This window comes from Schistocerca serialis, chromosome 2 (assembly GCF_023864345.2).
Source record: "Schistocerca serialis cubense isolate TAMUIC-IGC-003099 chromosome 2, iqSchSeri2.2, whole genome shotgun sequence".
Lineage (NCBI taxonomy): Eukaryota > Metazoa > Arthropoda > Insecta > Orthoptera > Acrididae > Schistocerca > Schistocerca serialis.
The window spans coordinates 410,476,545-410,494,362 of NC_064639.1; the positions used below are offsets into that span (position 1 = coordinate 410,476,545).

Sequence of the window (17,818 nt, forward strand, 5' to 3'; positions counted from 1 at the left end):
CGCCAGACAGTACATCGAACAGATCCTGTTGGACCAGGTGGTAACTGCTGCATACGGTGGTGGCCCTGAATTCCAGTGCATATGTGGCGGGCGTCAGCAGGGATGTCTTACGAAGTCTGGACATTGAAGTAGTGGAGTGGCCGCCTGTGAGTCCCAACTTAAACCCCACCGTGAGTATGTGGGCAATTATTGCTCAATGGAGTATGGCAGACGCCCAAAGTAACGTTCCCCTAATTCTTTTGAGCAGTGTATTATGACTCTAACCTACGTAGGTAGAAATGATCATCGTGATAAAAAAAAAGACAAATCAGAGTTCGCACGGGAAGGTTTGGGTATTCATTTCTTCCATTTGCTATTCGAGATCGAAACGATAGAGAAATTCTCTGCATCCTCTGCCAAAGCCTTGTGTGAACTGCAGAGTAATCATGCAGATGCAACAACCACCCCTATTAACAATCTTGCTTAGTAAAGCATTGTGGAGTTCAAACCAACTTCTGGTTTTCAGAGCAGCTTGATCTTTGCGGCGCCGGCATGGGGCATGCCTCGACTCACTGCTCATGTTGCTTCGCCGCGAGTCAGTCGCAGTTCGGCGTTAAATGGATGGATATTATTTCTTCAGTCATGCTTCATTCTCCTGTCTTCGTTAGAATGAAGCTTGCCCCCTCTCCCCTCGGCCGAGATTATCACAGTGTACTTGCAGCAATAAAATAAAAAGAGTTTAAAATCTACCGGTCCCGTCTTACGAGGGTTACTTGATGTTTAATCCCGTTTTACAAGAACTACTTCCTGATCAAAATCGACTATTCGTCATGGGTGCGCATCACATACTTGCGTATAAATCAGCAACCAACCTCATCGTGGCGTCAATGATCAGTTAATTGCACCGAATGTAGGGTTCTAAAATTCCGAATATGCTGCAGTTTGTGCATGTGCAGAATATGGCAACTTAGTCTATACTCGCCGCGCTCACTCGTATTAACGGATTTTGTGCTTTTGTGTCTACTCAGTCTTAATCTTATTGTTTGCTTTAGTTTTCGTGACATGTCGTGGAGATTGCATAAGTATTTGATCCTTTCCTATTAGTATTGCCCACAAGAGAAAGCAAACATTTGAAACCCTTAAGTTATTATGGTTTTACTGTAGAGAGACGAAGAAACACCAATACCACGCATAAATAAAAACGTAAATAGATAAATTTTAATGAAAATTGTTTCAGTGTTGGAAAAATAATAACTAATTAAATGAGAAAATTTTCGATGGTATTTGGCCTTTACAAAGAGCAAGAGATGAAAGACAGAGGAGAAAGGCGCTATTTACTGTCGTCTAAATATTATTTGATATACAGTTTACGAAAAAACGACACACCAAGAAGAAATTATCCTAATAAGAAGGAAATTGGTGGCCGTGACGTACAAGTGCAGACATACAGATGATTACAATTACAGAAAAATTGCATGATTTGTTCAAGAGAAAAAGCTTCACAAATTGAGAAAGCCAGTAACGCGTTGGTTCACCTCTGGCTCTTATGCAAGCAGTTATATGACTTGGAATTGCTTGATAGAGTTTTTGGATATCCTCCTGAGGGATACCGTGCCAAATTATGTCCAACTGGCGCGTTAGATCGCCAAGATCCCGGGGTGGTTGGAAGGCACTGCCCGTAAGGCTCCAAACGTTCTCAGTTGAGGAGAGATCCGGCGACGTTGCTGGCCCCGGCAGGGTTTGGCAAGCACGAAGACAAGCAGTACGAACTCTCGCCGTGTGCGAACAGACATTAAGCCCAGGATTGCTTGCCACAAAGGGCAACAAAACAGGGCGTAGAACATCGTCAACGCACCGCTGTGCTGTAAGGGTGCGGGTGACAACCAAAGCCATTCTGCTACGAAAAGAAATGGGACCCCAGACCATCTCTCCTGGTCGTAGGCCGTATGGGGGGCGACAATCAGGTTGATATCCCACTGCTGTCCTTAGCGACTCCAGACACTTCGGCCTGGAATATCATTGACTGGACTAGAATTGTCTTCAGTGATGAGTCCCGCTTCAAACTGAGCCCTGACGACAAGCCCCTGATTTTAACGATCTAACGTGCCGATTGAACAGAATTTGGCTCGATATTCCTCAGAAAGACATCCAGCATCTCTATCAGTTGATGCCAAGCCGAATCTGCTTGCATAAGGACCAGACGTGGATCAGAGCGTTACTGACTTGATCAATTTGTGCAGCTCTTTCTCTTGAATAAACCATCTAATTTTTCTGAAATTGTAGTCATTGGTTTATCTGTACATGGACGTCACATCTATCGATTTCCGTCCCATTCGGATACTTCCTTCTTGGTGCGTCGATTTTTGTCTTAGAATGTATATGTGTGTTGATACATATTTTCAAGCAAATAACGACTAGTGTCGGTTGGTCACAGCCAGTGTGCTCCCTGCCGCCGTTGGATAAGCAGCTGCCAGCAGCAAATCGTATACTCCTATCTCACTTATTTGTTACATAGTGTTTCCCTTGCATTATCTAGGCACAGACTCGTGTTTCAGTAATTGTTGTTCAACATCAATTGGAATGGACAGGAACTGTGATTGCTGTGTTCGGATGAGGGCTGAGTTGGCATCCCTTTGCTCACAGCTGCAGGCGGCACTGACTTCCGTTGCGCAGCTTGAGGCTGTTGCCAATGGGCACCACTGTGGGGAGCTGGACTTGGGTATCACGGGGATGTCAACCTCGTCCCGTCTGTCCCCAGATCGGTCTGCCATTGTGGTTGCCCCGGTTGCTGCCCGCAGTGGGGCTGAGCCCTCGCCTGTGGTTGATTGGGAGGTCGTTCCAAGGCGTGGCAGGCAGCGAAAGACGTCCCCAGAGGCTGATCAGAAAGCCTCCCCGGTGTGTCTGACAAACAGGTTTCAGGTACTGTCTCTGGCTGAGCGAGATGCAGATGCCTGCCCGGTTTCAGAGGATGATTCTCAGCCTTCAAGGTCCAGGTAATCGGAGAGGGTGGGCTTATTGGTAGTTGGGAGCTCCAATGTTAGGCGCGTAATGGGGCCCCTTAGGGATATGGCGGCTAAGGAGGGGAAGAAATCCAGTGTGCACTCCGTGTGCATTCCGGGTGGAATCATTCCTGATGTGGAAAGGGTCCTTCCGGATGCCATGAAGAGCACCGGGTGCAGTCAGCTGCAGGTGGTGGCACATGTCGGCACTAATGACGTGTGTCGCTTTGGATATGAGGAAATTCTCTCTGGATTCCAGCGGCTATCTGATTTGGTGAAGGCTGCCGGTCTTGCTTACGAGATGAAGGCAGAGTTCACCATCTGCAACATCGTTGACAGAACCAACTGCGGACCTTTGGTGCAGAGCCGGGTGGAGGGTCTGAATCAGAAGCTGAGACGGTTTTGCGACCGTGTTGGCTGCAGATTCCTTGACTTGCGCCATAGGGTGGTGGGGTTTCGGGTTCCGCTCAATAGGTCAGGAGTTCACTACACTCAGCTGGCGGCTACACGGGTAGCCGAGGCTGTGTGGCGTGGACTGGGTGAGTTTTTACGTTAGAAGGCCTCGGGAAAGTACGGGGTGGGCTGCAATCTCAAAGGGTGCATGGCAAATACAGGACGTGCTTGGATCAAGGAACAGTCAGAATTGTAGTTGTAAATTCTTGTAGTTGAGCTGGGAAAGTCCCTGAGCTTCAAGCGCTAATAGAAAGCACAGAAGCGGAAATCGTTATAGGTACAGAAAGCTGGCTAAAGCCTGAAATAAGTTCTGCAGAAATTTTTACGAAGTCTCAGACGGTGTTCAGGAAAGATAGATTTGGCAGAATTGGTGGTGGAGTGTTTGTGTCTGTCAGTAGTGGTTTATCTTGTAGTGAAGTCGAAGTAGATACTCCGACCGAATTGGTTTGGGTGGAGGTTATACTTAACAGCCGAACTAAGTTAATAATTGGCTCCTTCTACCGACCCCCAGACTCCGATGATATAGTTGCTGAACAGTTCAGAGAAAATTTGAGTCTCGTGACAAATAAATACCCCACTCATACGGTTATAGTTGGTGGGGACTTCAACCTTCCCTCGATATGTTGGCAAAAATACTTGCTCAAAACCGGTGGTAGGCAGAAAACATCTTCCGAGACTGTTCTAAATGCTTTCTCCGAAAATTATTTCGAGCAGTTAGTCCACGAACCCACGCGAATTGTAAATGGTTGCGAAAACACACTTGACCTCTTAGCCACAAACAATCCAGAGCTAATAGAGAGCATCATGACTGATACAGGGATTAGTGATCACAAGGTCGTTGTAGCTAGTAGGCTCAATACTGTTTCTTCCAAATCCATCAGTAACAAACGCAAAATAATTTTATTTAAAAAAGCGGATAAAGTGTCACTAGAAGCCTTCCTAAGAGACAATCTCCATTCCTTCCGAACTGACTATGCAAATGTAGACGAGATGTGGCTCAAATTCAAAGATATAGTAGCAACAGCAATTGAGAGATTCATACCTCATAAATTGGTAAGAGATGGAACTGATACCCCATGGTACACAAAACAGGTCCGAACGCTGTTGCAGAGGCAACGGAAAAAGCATGCGAAGTTCAGAAGAACGCGAACTCCCGAAGATTGGCTAAAATTTACAGACGCGCGAAATTTGGCGCGGACTTCAATGCGAGATGCCCTTAATAGGTTCCACAATGAAACATTGTCTCGAAATTTGGTAGAAAATCCGAAGAAATTCTGGTCGTATGTAAAGTACACAGCGGCAAGACGCAGTCAATACCTTCGCTGCGCAGTGCCGATGGTACTGATACCGACGACTGTGCCGCTAAAGCGGAGTTATTGAGCGCAGTTTTCCGAAATTCCTTCACCAGGAAAGACGAATGAAATATTCCAGAATTTGAAACACCAACAGCTGCTAGCACGAGTTTCTCAGAAGTAGATACCTTAGGGGTTGCGAAGCAACTCAAATCGCTTGATACAGGCAAGTCTTCAGGGCCAGATTGTAATCCGATTAGGTTCCTTTCAGATTACGCTGATACAATAGCTCCCTACTTAGCAATCATATACAACCGCTCGCTCACCGAAAGATCTGTACCTACAGATTGGAAAATTGCGCAGGTCGTTTCAGTGTTTAAGAAGGGTAGTAGGAGTAATCCATCGAACTACAGACCTATATCATTGACGTCGGTTTGCAGTAGGGTTTTGGAGCATATACTGTATTCAAAAATTATGAATCACCTCGAAGGGAACGATCTATTGATACGTAATCTGCATGGTTTCAGAAAACATCGTTCTTGTGCAACGCAGCTAACTCTTTATTCGCACGAAGTAATGGCCGCTATCGACAGGGGATCTCAAGTTGATTCCGTATTTCTAGATTTCCGGAAAGCTTTTGACACCGTTCCTCACAAGCGACTTCTAATCAAGCTGCGGGCCTATGGGGTATCGTCTCGGTTGTGCGACTGGATTCGTGATTTCCTGTCAGGAAGGTCGCAGTTCATAGTAATAGACGGCAAATCATCGAGTAAAACTGAAGTGATATCAGTCGATTGAGGTAACAAACTTAGTCGTATAAAAGGTTCTTTAGCGAATGCCGAAACCTGAGATCCCTTTCACACAGTCATCGCATTGCGATAACAGTTCTCTGGCATCTAACTGGGGAAAATCTACGATCTACAGGAGAAACTGCTAAAACTGGATGAAAGGACCAGCAGCTAAATAATTAAGAGATGCACCATTAAGATACACGTTGAGAGATGCGGTGCATTTTCAGACAGATTGAGCTACACCGATCTGATGAAGTAAGTCTCAAGGCAAGTGTCTTAGCACAATGAGGAACCTCGTGAAGCTGGAATTTTGTCACTAACTAGCTAAAACGACGATGGAGACACTCACGATATTAATTAATGTCTACGGAGCAGAAGTGGTTCACATGGCTTTCCGCTGCAGCAAAACATCTGAATATGCGCTACATAAGAGTAGGTTAGGTTAGTGTTGTTTTAACGTCCCGTCGACAACGAGGTCATTAGAGACGGAGCGCAAGCTCGGGTTAGTGAAGTATGGGGAAGGAAATCGGCCGTGCCCTTTCAAAGGAACCATCCCGGCATTTGCCTGAAACGATTTAGGCAAATCACGGAAAACCTAAATCAGGATGGCTGGAGACGGGATTGACCCGTCGTCCTCCCGAATGCGAGTCCAGTGTGCTAACCACTGGGCCACCTCGCTCGGTACATAAGAGTAGGTCGTCAACAAGTATACGATACAACACACAACAAGAGCGACGGATGGTGGCACGAAACGGATGACTTGTCTCTGAAACTGATACCAGAGAAATTCGGGGTAGCTAGAAACAACGCAAAGTTATCAAAAGATTTGAGTAAGAAGAAGATCTTATCACGATTTATTCTGCACAGCCGGCCGGGGTGGCCGAGCGGTTCTAGGCGCTACAGTCTGGAACCGCGCGTCCGCTACAACCGCAGGTTCGAATCCTGCCTCGGACATGGATGTGTGTGATGTCTTTAGGTTAGTTAGGTTTAAGTAGTTCTAAGTTATAGGGGACTGATGACCTTAGAAGTTAAGTCCCATAGTCTTCAGAGCCATTTCAACCTTTTTTTTTTTTTTTTTTTTTTTTTTTTTTATTCTGCACATATTGAGTGATGAACAGAAGTTGACGTGGACGTAAACCGTTGGACATTTTTTCGAAGTGTGAGACTGAGCGCCATCATTTTTGAAAACCATAGTCGTAGGACATGAAACATACTTTCACACGTTCGATCCCCGTCGAAGTAGGCAATCATCCGCGTCGCAAAAGATATCCGTCTCCATGATATTTCGACAAACACGCAAAAATGTGTGACGAGAATGCTTGAACTGACTACAAAAGGAGGCGCCTTCGTTGAAAATTTCCAGCAGATAAACATTGCCAAAGGACATTATTTAGGAGACAAATAGAGGCATTTAGTTTGCGTTCCCTATTTTCACTGTTTTATCACTGTTTATGGAACATTTTAGGGGCTCCTTGTACAACAGCTCATTTTCAGCGGGAAATGATACGTGAAAATGTATAGTAAAGAGAGAGGCTAAAAATGAACTTTTTTTCGAACCCATAACAGCTAATTTTAAGAGCTTTTTTTTGTTGTGATGTCTTGTGCATATTGTCTCCTGAGAAAAATATAATGCGGCATGGAATCGTGTAAACCTGAGACACTTCTACAGAAGCCTCAGTAACAGTGCAATCCACTTCCATGCAAAGAGAGAGTGTTTAATTACTTGATAATCATGCTTCAGAAAATGGTTCAGACGGCTCTGAGCACTATGGGACTAAACATCTGAGGTCATCAGTCCCCTAGAACTTAGAACTACTTAAACCTAACTAACCTAAGGACATCACACACATCCATGCTCGAGGCGGGATTCGAACCTGCGACCGTAGCGGTCGCGCGGTTCCAGACTGAAGCGGCTAGAACCGCTCGGGCTCACCGGCCGACACACATGTTTCAAATCATGGATTAATATATTTAATTACGATTCCAATGATAGAGATCATGAGCTTACTGCACAGTCAAATGGCATGTCGATAAACTTAATCGCCAAATTCATACATCAACATCAATTTTCCTTAGCCATCTGTACCCAGTGGTGTGTTGTCCAGGTAAAGGACCACCAGATGGGAGGGTGTGTCACTTTTAATATCCGCCGATCATTAATTAAGAAAGCCACGTGATGGCGTAAATGATGAGCAACGTTCGGAATGGTCGCGTTCAAATTTGTGCTGCAGAAACGCCGTCGCGGGTGTACACACTATTGCCGCGCGGTCGCGCTTTACCTGCCTGACGCTCTCCGAACCCATTCGGCTGTTATCTAGAAAATTTTGCTTATTTCCACGTCCCCTAGCATACTCGGGCCTTACAATCAGTTTGTTTATCTCCATTCTGTATACTCCGTGATCCATTGCTCTGTGCATCGTTGATGTGAGTATAATCGTACAGGACTGCTTTAGTAATGCGTCGGGACCATTCCACAGACATCACAAACCTCCTGCTCTCCTTGCAGCAAGAGGTCTATGACAGGCAGTGGTCTGTGCCGAAGCGTGTCAGGGGGAACGTGTCACGCTTCAGAGATTGCAAAGAGCGGCTCCACGGCTCAGCGGTCCGCCCGACCGGCTCAAGTTCACATCGCTCTACTTGTAGTCACTCCACCTACCGCCTACAGACTACTAGCCCGCAGCGGGGCAGGGTCGTAGTAGGGAACCAACGCAAAACCTGTTCGGACCTTAGGCTGCGCCCTCGTAATCGAACTAATATCGTCGTCGTCGTCATCGTCTTCTTCACGTATTGGGCTTGAACTGATACACCAACTTATATAGAGATCAGTCTTTTAACCATGTTTCCTCGTCTAGTGGATTGTATTTTTAGAAGACTGTCATCCACCGTCCTGTCGATGTGCCCTTTACAATTTTTCTGTGTCATTCTTTTTTTCTTTCATTTAGAGACATTAACATAATTCTTCTCTTATTCCCGTATTTCGCTTTTGATCTTATCTTGTGTATCTTGCAACATGTCTAAGACATCTTATTTCCGCACTCCGAATTCCTTTATTTTAAAATCCAGGTTTCATTTCCGAACGTTACAGAAGGGATCGACAATATCGTGTAAAATTTCATAAATATCTCTTTCCTTACTTTCCGTAGTAAGGTTCACCTACATGTGCCATTAATTAAGTTAAATTTCTCTATCATATGTTGATTGTCGTCTTCACGTGATTTATTTAAACATCTTAATATTCAAGTAAGAATACAGCAACAATCGAGATAATACAAGAAAAATAGTAGTTGGCATTCTATAAAGATCTATTGAGGAAGACGTAATAGCAGACAGAGAAGAAAAAGCTGTAGCGGATAACATAGAGCAGGAAGGAGTGGTACAAGCATCAAACGAGATAAAAAGATTCGCCGAACGCATTTCGCCGTGTCATCTTATAGATTTCCACATCTTCAGGAATACCAATTTGCTATAAATCTTAAGGGTATTCTTAAAACAATGTCCGTTTTGTATCCTTGATGTTAACAGAGAGTATAACAGTTTCATCCTGACAATACTTTATTGGTTTCTGGGAGGCATGACTGATCTGTTCAACGAAGTAAGTTATTTTCGTCGTATAAAATTCATAAAATTCTGCAGTAAAGACTTTCTGTAGCCAAATTAAAAATTACCTCAGATTAAACATGTTTTGTCTTGTTTAGTACCATCTTGCTTTGATGACATATAAAGAGATGTCGAAAGAAGATCCGCAGAAAACCTCTTACTAATCTGAGCAAATGTCATACCTTATCACTGGACATGAACGACCGTTTTAATGTATCTTATTTCGAGCTCTACGAAATTGCTGAGATAATTCATCATGTCTTTTCATGTGATAATGGGAGTATAGTTCATTCCCATCTCGTTTTGAGGTGAATGTGGTGGCATTTAGTGGTATTAGCTTTCTGAACAATTTCTCACGAATTAAAAACGTTTCATCCCTTGTGGGGATCGAACCCACGACCTTTGGATTAGAAGTCCAACGCGCTATCCTCTGCGCCAAAGGGACGGCCTTTTCAACGAGATTCACTAGCCAACACAACGTCCCTGGAATGGCCTTAGCCCAGGAAGAGATTTATGTTGTGTTGCGACTGACAGGTGACGTAAGGATACAATTTCTTCTACGATGCAGATAAGCGCGTATTTCGCACGACTTCCAAGGCAGTGGCAGGATTAACTCTCATCACTGCTAACAACGAAGAGTAGGCAATACGTTTAAAACATATCTGTTCTTCCATAGGGACTGCAGTAGCTCCGTAGAAAGCAGATCACAGCTGGTTCGCTTTTATCTGCTGCTACAAAATTGGGTTTGATGGGTAGTGTGAGCATGGTTCACTGTGCTGTGTGGTTCTGCTGAATGTGAATACTTGGCTATATTTGAGTTCCTCCTCGCTAAGCGTCTGCAAACTAAGGCACACCACTAACTCTATTACAAGACAGCGTGACTCACAGGCGACACATATGGCGGCATTACTCATACCTCCTTGTCGCATAATAAGCGCGGTCCAGTTCATACTGACAACGTACATCAAGAACGTCCCCCATGTTGACAAGCTATCACACAACGTAAAGCATACTGTCACGATATAAAGCACCAGTACTGCGTGGCTAACTACGAGTATAATGGAAACATTGCCAACGGAAGTGGTCTTCACGATATTACAAAGTTTTTCCGCGTCAGATGGTTCAAATGGTCCTGAGCACTATGGGACTTAACATCTGAGGTCATCAGTCCCCTAGAACTTATAAATACTTAAACCTAACTAACCTAAGGACATCACACACATCCATGCCCGAGGCAGGATTCGAAACTGCGACCGCAGCAGTCGCACGGTTCCGGACTGAAGCGCCTAGAACCGCTCGGCCTTTTCCCATCATCTGTTTATTTGATGTCCAACGCCCTTTATTACTCAGCATTGTTACTGGCAATTTACAAAACATTCATAACGTTATTACAACATTCAATGTCATGGGTTTGCCATCTCGAAAGAGCTATTGAACACTAACGAAATCTAATGCCTATAAAAAGAAAAAAAAATGATGCCTGTGCCATTCTGTCTAGATAAAATTAAACTTGCCTGCTAGAGATTGCCGGCCGGTGTGGCCAAGCGGTTCTAGGCACTACAGTCTGGAACCGCGAGACCGCTACGGTCGCAGGTTCGAATTCTGCCTCGGGCATGGGAGTGTGTGATGTCCTTATGTTAGTTAGGTTTAAGTAGTTCTAAGTTCTAGGGGACTGATGACCTGAGAAGTGAAGTCCCATAGTGCTCAGAGCCTTTTTTTTTTTTTTGCTACAGATTACGGACGCACTTCGTGCCTTCTCAGAGAGCTTGGATCATGATTTAATATGGTAGAACATGAAACGTCACACTATGAAATTATTATAGAGGGCTCTGCGTGAGAAGACTTTCATTCACCCTAGGAATACGTGCATCAGCTGGGTAAAGAACCTGGAGTAAAAAACTTCTTTTGTAATTAACAGGCTTCGTTCGACAAGAAATTTATCTAATTTATTGAATGTAATTCTAGTTTCTTGGCAATTGCAAATTTGTCCTCATCATGAACACGATATTTTACGCAGTATTTAGATTTATATTTAAACTGTGGTGTATTGCATTGGTGTTATATTTGCCCCTGGATGAGAGTCAGTTGTAACACACACACACACACACACACACACACACACACACACACACAAAAGTACGTTTAGGTGTGGGTTAATTAATTTGGTGTAGATGGTTTATGGTAAATCTTCTTCGAAATACGTCATGGCATACATTATTCACATAAAAAACTACCCTAATGATTATTTACTACGTAACTAGATCTTAAAGAAATAAGTAAATGCGATTTAACACTTATTTGTAAAGTTAAAGTTAATCACGTAAATATTGTAAAATTAAATTATAAAAACATAATATTCCAACATTTTTACACGAGGCAAGAACGGAACATAAATTCTAATTTAAAAAACACAGCATTCCTAACGTTTTCCTCTCTTTGTTCATGTAATATAATCACATTTCGAACACGGTATGCATTGCACCCAGGCCTCTCCAAGTCTGCTGCTTTTATAATAGGCCATGGTGACAAGGCAGAACTATTTGGCATAAAGTTGATGCTAAATGTTCTCTGTTTCGTGGACCTGAGACTGAAGTTGTTTGGGAAGGGGGGGGGGGGGGGGCTTGTCTTTGGCTTTTTGGGGCTTTATTAGAATTTATTGCCTCTTTTTCCCCTTTTTTCAAATTCGAGTTTTTCGTGAGTGCTTGTCAGAACTGAACTTTATTCTTTTTTCTTGACGGACGTCCTGTGCAACTTGTCTCCAAGATGGGTTTAGAAGACGAGTGCACCGCATCAGCTCAGGTGAAAAAGCTGACGCCTCAGAGCATTCCGGTGACGTTGCGCTGCTAGTCGATGGTTCTGTCAGTTTACCATTGAGACCATTTGGGTTGTTATCTGATTTCATCCGTCCGTAACTCGGGCATGGAGCGATTCCAATCTTCAAAAATGTTCTCATGAAATAGCCAACTCCCAACTGCAGAGGATCCTGACAGAATATCTGTTGGCGTCGCTATTTGATGCACGGCAATAGCAATGAATTCTGCAATATTATATACTGTCGGAATTTAAATTAGGCTCGAACGGTCCATAAACTGCCACATAAAACTGTTGAAGGCGATGTGAGCAGTGACGCGGGAATGACGGAAGAACTTTCCCAACCTCCCTACAGAATTAAGTAGCCGGTAGATATATGTGAATATCGTGTTTGTCCAGAAGAAGCACCAGTTTTTCTTTTAGGGAAGGCTGTAAATGTATTGCAATGTGCTTCACGAACATGTAACAATTTGGGCCTCTGCATATATCCAGAACCATTGGGTGCTACAACAGAACCTATAGGGCCACATCGTAGCAACCCATCCCAGAAGATTTTACCTGCGAAGAGGAACAGTGGAGGAACATTTTCATGTAGCATTTGCTGCTACACCAACTGTCACGAGATTTCCACGTTCTGCGGAAGTAACTGCTCCAAGTTATTTCTTCTTCATCTCTGCCAATATATTTGGATACAATCTCGCCTACTTTCTACACAATCTCGGGCTGCAAGTTGTTGTCACGTAATATTTTTGAAGTATTTCTTTATTGAAGTTCATTGTTCGGGCGAGACAAGTTGAAAATGAACTATTCCATATCAGACAAAAATATTCATCTCATCCAATCCACTCCAACCATTTCCATTCATCATATTTCGGGGAATTACATCCAAAAGTGTAGAGCATACTGAGAGGCTAATTTTTCTAACATCTGTTGCGGGTAACGCATAGTACAGACCGGCAGAATGTTTGATCGGGAGAAGACAGAAATACTAAAAATCTTTTTCCAAAACTGTTTCACTGAGGAAGATTTCATTGTAGTTCCTCCTTTAAATCGTCACGGGAACAGCTGAGTTAGAGATTTCAAAATAAGTGACGACGAGATACAAAAGCTCCTGAAGTCGCACAGCAAGGTAAAGGCCACTGTGGCTAATGGGATACCAATTCTACGCAGAGTCCGTGAAAGGACTTTTGCTCCACTTCTGGAAGCCGGTGTATCTGGAAGAGCGAACCGTTCCTAGCGATTGGAAAAAAGCGCAAGCTATTCCCATTCTCGAGCGTAGTTCGAGAATACGCGCAAAGCTATAGGCAAAGTGCAATAACATCGGTCTGTTTTAAAGTTGAGAACATATTTTTTGCTCGCGCACTGGAGCATTTCTGGTGACCGAAAATGGCCTCTGCAGGAATCCAAATGGGTTCTAAAAACAATGATCGTGAGAATCTTAGCTCGCTCGGTTCGCCCACGAGACCCAGAAAGCAGTAGGTAGAAAACAATGATCGTGTGAGACCCAGCTCGCTCTCTTCCTCTACGAGACCTAGAGAACAGTAGATATCGTCTCCCAGGTTGATCCTTGACTTTCGGAAGGCTTTAGATATTGTTCCGTACTGCCACCTACTGAAAAAAATACGGCGTGCGGAATATCAGACCAGCTGTGTCTGGATTGAAGAGTTTCAATCAAACTGAACAAAGCATGTCACTCTCAACGGAGAGAGATTTTTAGACGTAAAAGTTACTTCGGGGCTACCCCACTACAGTATTATAGGACTATTATTTTTCACTGTATTTATAAATACCTGGTGGATAACATCAAAAGCTCCATGAGGCTTTTTGCGGATGATGCTGTTGTAAACAAAGAAATCGCAACGCTAGAATGATGTAGCGAAATGCAGGAAGAACTGCAGAGGATGGGCGTTTGGTACAGGGATTGGCAATTGATTCTCAAAATAAACAAGTGTAACGTATTGTGCATAAACAGGTACAAAGGTCCGTTGTTGTATGCTTACATCATTTCAGAACAATTAATGGAAACTATCAAATCTGTAAAATATCTAGAAGTATGTGTGTGAACCAATTTGAACGACCGCATAAAACTGATCGCAAATAAAGCAGATACCAGACAGGTTCATTGGAATTATCCTCAGGAAGTGTAGTCCCCCCACAAAGTAGGTAGCTTACAAAATCCTCGTTCGACCAGTACTTTAACGTTGCTCGTGAGTCTGGGATCCGTACAAGATGGGGCAGAAAAAGGAAATAGAGAAGAGCCAAAGAAGAGCAGCGCGTTTCGTTACAGTTCCATTTAGTAAACGCTCAAGTGTCACCGGAGATACTCGGCCACATACAATGGCAGGCACTGTAAAAGAGGCGTCCTGCATCACGATATGATTTACTGTTCCGAAAGCGTATGTTCCTAGATGAATTAACCAATATATTGCTCCTTTCTATTTTTCACGAAAATAGCGTGACGATAAAAGCAGAGGGATTCGACCCCACATGGAGACTTACCAACAACCGTTCTCCCAGCGAACCATTAGCGACTAGGACAGGACAGGGGCAAAGGACAATTGTACTCAACGTACCTTCAGCTATACACCGTAAGTTGACTTGCGGAACGTAGATACAGACGCGATTTTCAGGTGTCTTGTCCTATCCGGCACTGAAACTACGGTTATGTGGCTTGTAGCCTACTTTGGAATCTCGTTGTTTCTCATTTTCTAGAAAAGTCTATGCAGCTACACGTTTAACATAACGAGAGATTATCTCGTCACTCCGATCACTGTGTAAGTAGGCTGTTTATGTGTGTGTCTGTTGGCAGCACTAGGTAGTGCTCTGTATTAAATCTCTGACTGCGCTGTGTGCAGTCTGTAAGAGACTCTGTGGCTAGTCGGACTTGCAGTTGGAGATAAACAGCCAGCAGTGATGAAAGTTGGAGGTGAACACCCAGTAGTGAGGGAGGTTAGAGGCTACTAATTAGCAGTGTTGAAGGTTTGCAGTAGTAGCGCGAGCGGACGATCTGGACGTGTGCGACTTGGAGATTGAATATTACTCGTGATTACATAATTTTTGGAACTGGATGTCACGGACGATTATACATTTGTTTTGAGCTGGATGTCATATTATTAAGGTGAAAATACATTGTTTGCTTTGCAACAAAATCTTTCCTTTGCTAACCACATTCCTATCAGTGGTTAGAGCCTTCAGTAGTTAGAATCTTTTATTTAGCTGGCAGTATTGGTGCTTGCGGCATTGCTATAGTTCGGGTAATGAAAATTTTTGTGAGGTAAGTGACTTACGAAATGTACAGGTTACTGTCAGGATTTCTTCTTATTCAGGGCCATTATTTTTTATTAATTATTTGAACTCAGGTTATCATTTTCGAGCAGTCAGCTCGCGTTATCCTTGAACATTGTGAGTAATTAATAAATAGGAGAAGTTTGAGCTGTATTAGTCAGGGCAAATTCTGTAGGTCAGTGTTGAAACGATAAAGACAAGCGAAGTAACAGTAAGTCAATTTCACTCAGCTATATAAGCAAAAAATTTAAATAAAATAATAAGTTTTACCGCCTCAGTGATCTCAGTTTAAGTAAAAGATTAATTAAATTAAGAAGTTTCAGCTGCTATTCTGGAACTTAGAACTTCTGAAGCAGCAACTTCCTTAGTGTCCTCGGGGACCTGCCATCTGTCTTTTGCACGTTTGATTCCTCGGAATATTATAGAAGATCTTAATACAGACAAATTTAATAAATAATTCTTGCAGGTAATATTGAAGCAAGCTAAATTGTACAGAAACGGACACAAAAACGATTCGTTCTCACTATGCCTGTTACAACTGACCCAATCACTCTGTATTAAGATTAAAATTAAATTGCTCTAGCCACACAAAAAATATGTAAATTAAATCCTACGCAAATTGAAACTATAATAACTAACATATATTTGTATATACCAGTTGAGGTAAATAAATTACCTGGAAATAACTAGAAAGAAATATATCAGAAAATTTATTTTTACTTATACACACTAAAAACAAGTTTCACTCTGTCGCACAGCCATCTCACAGGTGACGATCTACCTGCATTTTTGCCTTTTATGTGGAAGAGATGTGAAACCTGCTGCCATATCTAGGGAATTCTTCGAATGAGATTTGCCCGTAAATGTGAAACGTTACAATTGGCCCCTGATCTTTTTAATCCCAGACTTCCCTACACAATACTATAACACTTCAGATGAAACACACATCTCCATACTCGAACATTTTAGGAGACACGAGTTGTGGAATTGTCGTGATCAAGAACACAGCGACTCAGAGAAAATTTCCTTCTTTATTTCCAGTCAATGAGAAAATACAGATGAGACAGGACATATATAAATATACTGTAGTACAAGCTCATTTACTCTCTAAGCTCATTTTGACGTTTGACACACACACCTGCGCGATGCTTTAGTGGCAAGAATTCATAATGTCGGCTGTGGAACATAGTTGAGCAAGAGTCACCCATCAGATTTTTTTATGTTAACACATAAAAGGCAGTATTTCTGTGAACTATACGCGAGGATTATTTTTGCAAGTACACACTGGAAGGACCCACAATTATATGTTGATCCGTAGCTGCAAAGCGGTTATTCCGGGAATGAGTAGAATTCGTAACATCCGATGTAAAGTGATTTGCGCTTATAATGAGCTCTGTGGGAAAGAGGTTGACGCCAAAGAGACATTCAAAATGTTGCCAACATTCACTCTTTCATTACTCCACAAATGGTTCCAATGAAGGCAGATTTCCCATACGTGCTGAAATGTAATGGGACGATTGTAGCAGTTTTACAAAAGTAAGACTGTCATAGTACGCCATGTCTGGCATCTTCTTAGGAATCGATGCATATAAATCCTGTTCGTGAGTTTTACTTCATACTATTCTTCGCTGTGAGACCGATACGGCATAGATTTGTATGATTTTGTTGCGTTACATTTTAGTGAAACATGCATATTTCATTTGAATGTATATTTCAGCAGTATGAATAGTGGCTGTACAACAGCGGAAGATGGAATTCCTTATCAGATACAATTCATTCCCCACTGATACAGCCGGCCGGTGTGGCCGAGCGGTTCTAGGCGCTTCAGTCTGGTTAGGTTTAAGTAGTTGGTCTAGGGGACTGATTACCTCAGATGTTAAGTCCCATAATGCTCAGAGCCATTTGAACCACTGATACCACAAGTCGTGTGAAATTCATTCACAGAGCCTACTATTTACCTTACTTCTTCCTTAACTAAAGAGCTCACCTTCGATACGATTGCCTAAATCATCATATAACTTCGAGAGTGCTTCACAATCGAAAGAAGACAGTCTGGACTGAACATTTCCATTTCTGGAATTCGGCCTTTGGAATAGCTCTTAGCTCTCATCTATGTTCATAAAATGAAAGGTTCTTTAATTTTTCTTTATTTCTGGGAATAGATAAAAGCCACGTGGATTATTTATGTCGAATATGGACTTCGGGCATGATTACAGCATTAATTTTGGACAAAAACTGACAAAGAAGAACGACGTGTGAGCAGGTTCATTATCGCGTTGCAAAAGTCATGAATGTTTTCACCATAAATCAGGATATTTTGTGGAATGGTTCATGCAAATGACCTTCAACTTTTAAGTAGTAGTCGTTACTGATCGTTCGTGTACATCGACTGCTCTGACAACACACGTTGAAACTCCACCAACGCGAAAAGTAGCTGTCCATGTTCTTGTCAGTCACGTTCTTCTAATTTGTTGCCAAATTCTGTTAATACTTTGTTTACACAGTTCCCATCGCACTGCTTTCGTTGACGACGTGTTTTCCAGACGCGTGTTAAGTAACCAGTTACTTCTCATGATGACTACACTCTTCTTATTGATAAAATCTCCCTCTC

General features: G+C 42.8%; 1 protein-coding gene and 1 non-coding gene across 6 annotated transcripts in view; both read right to left on the bottom strand.

The window, feature by feature from the left end:
- The window catches only part of LOC126457244 (ras-like GTP-binding protein RhoL), a 345,853-nt gene that overhangs the window by 102,068 nt on the left and 225,967 nt on the right, over positions 1-17,818 (bottom strand). The gene's annotated exons all lie outside the window — the stretch shown is intronic.
- Positions 9,484-9,556, bottom strand: Trnar-ucu (transfer RNA arginine (anticodon UCU)). The gene has a single exon. It is a non-coding gene; the product is annotated as a tRNA-Arg (tRNA).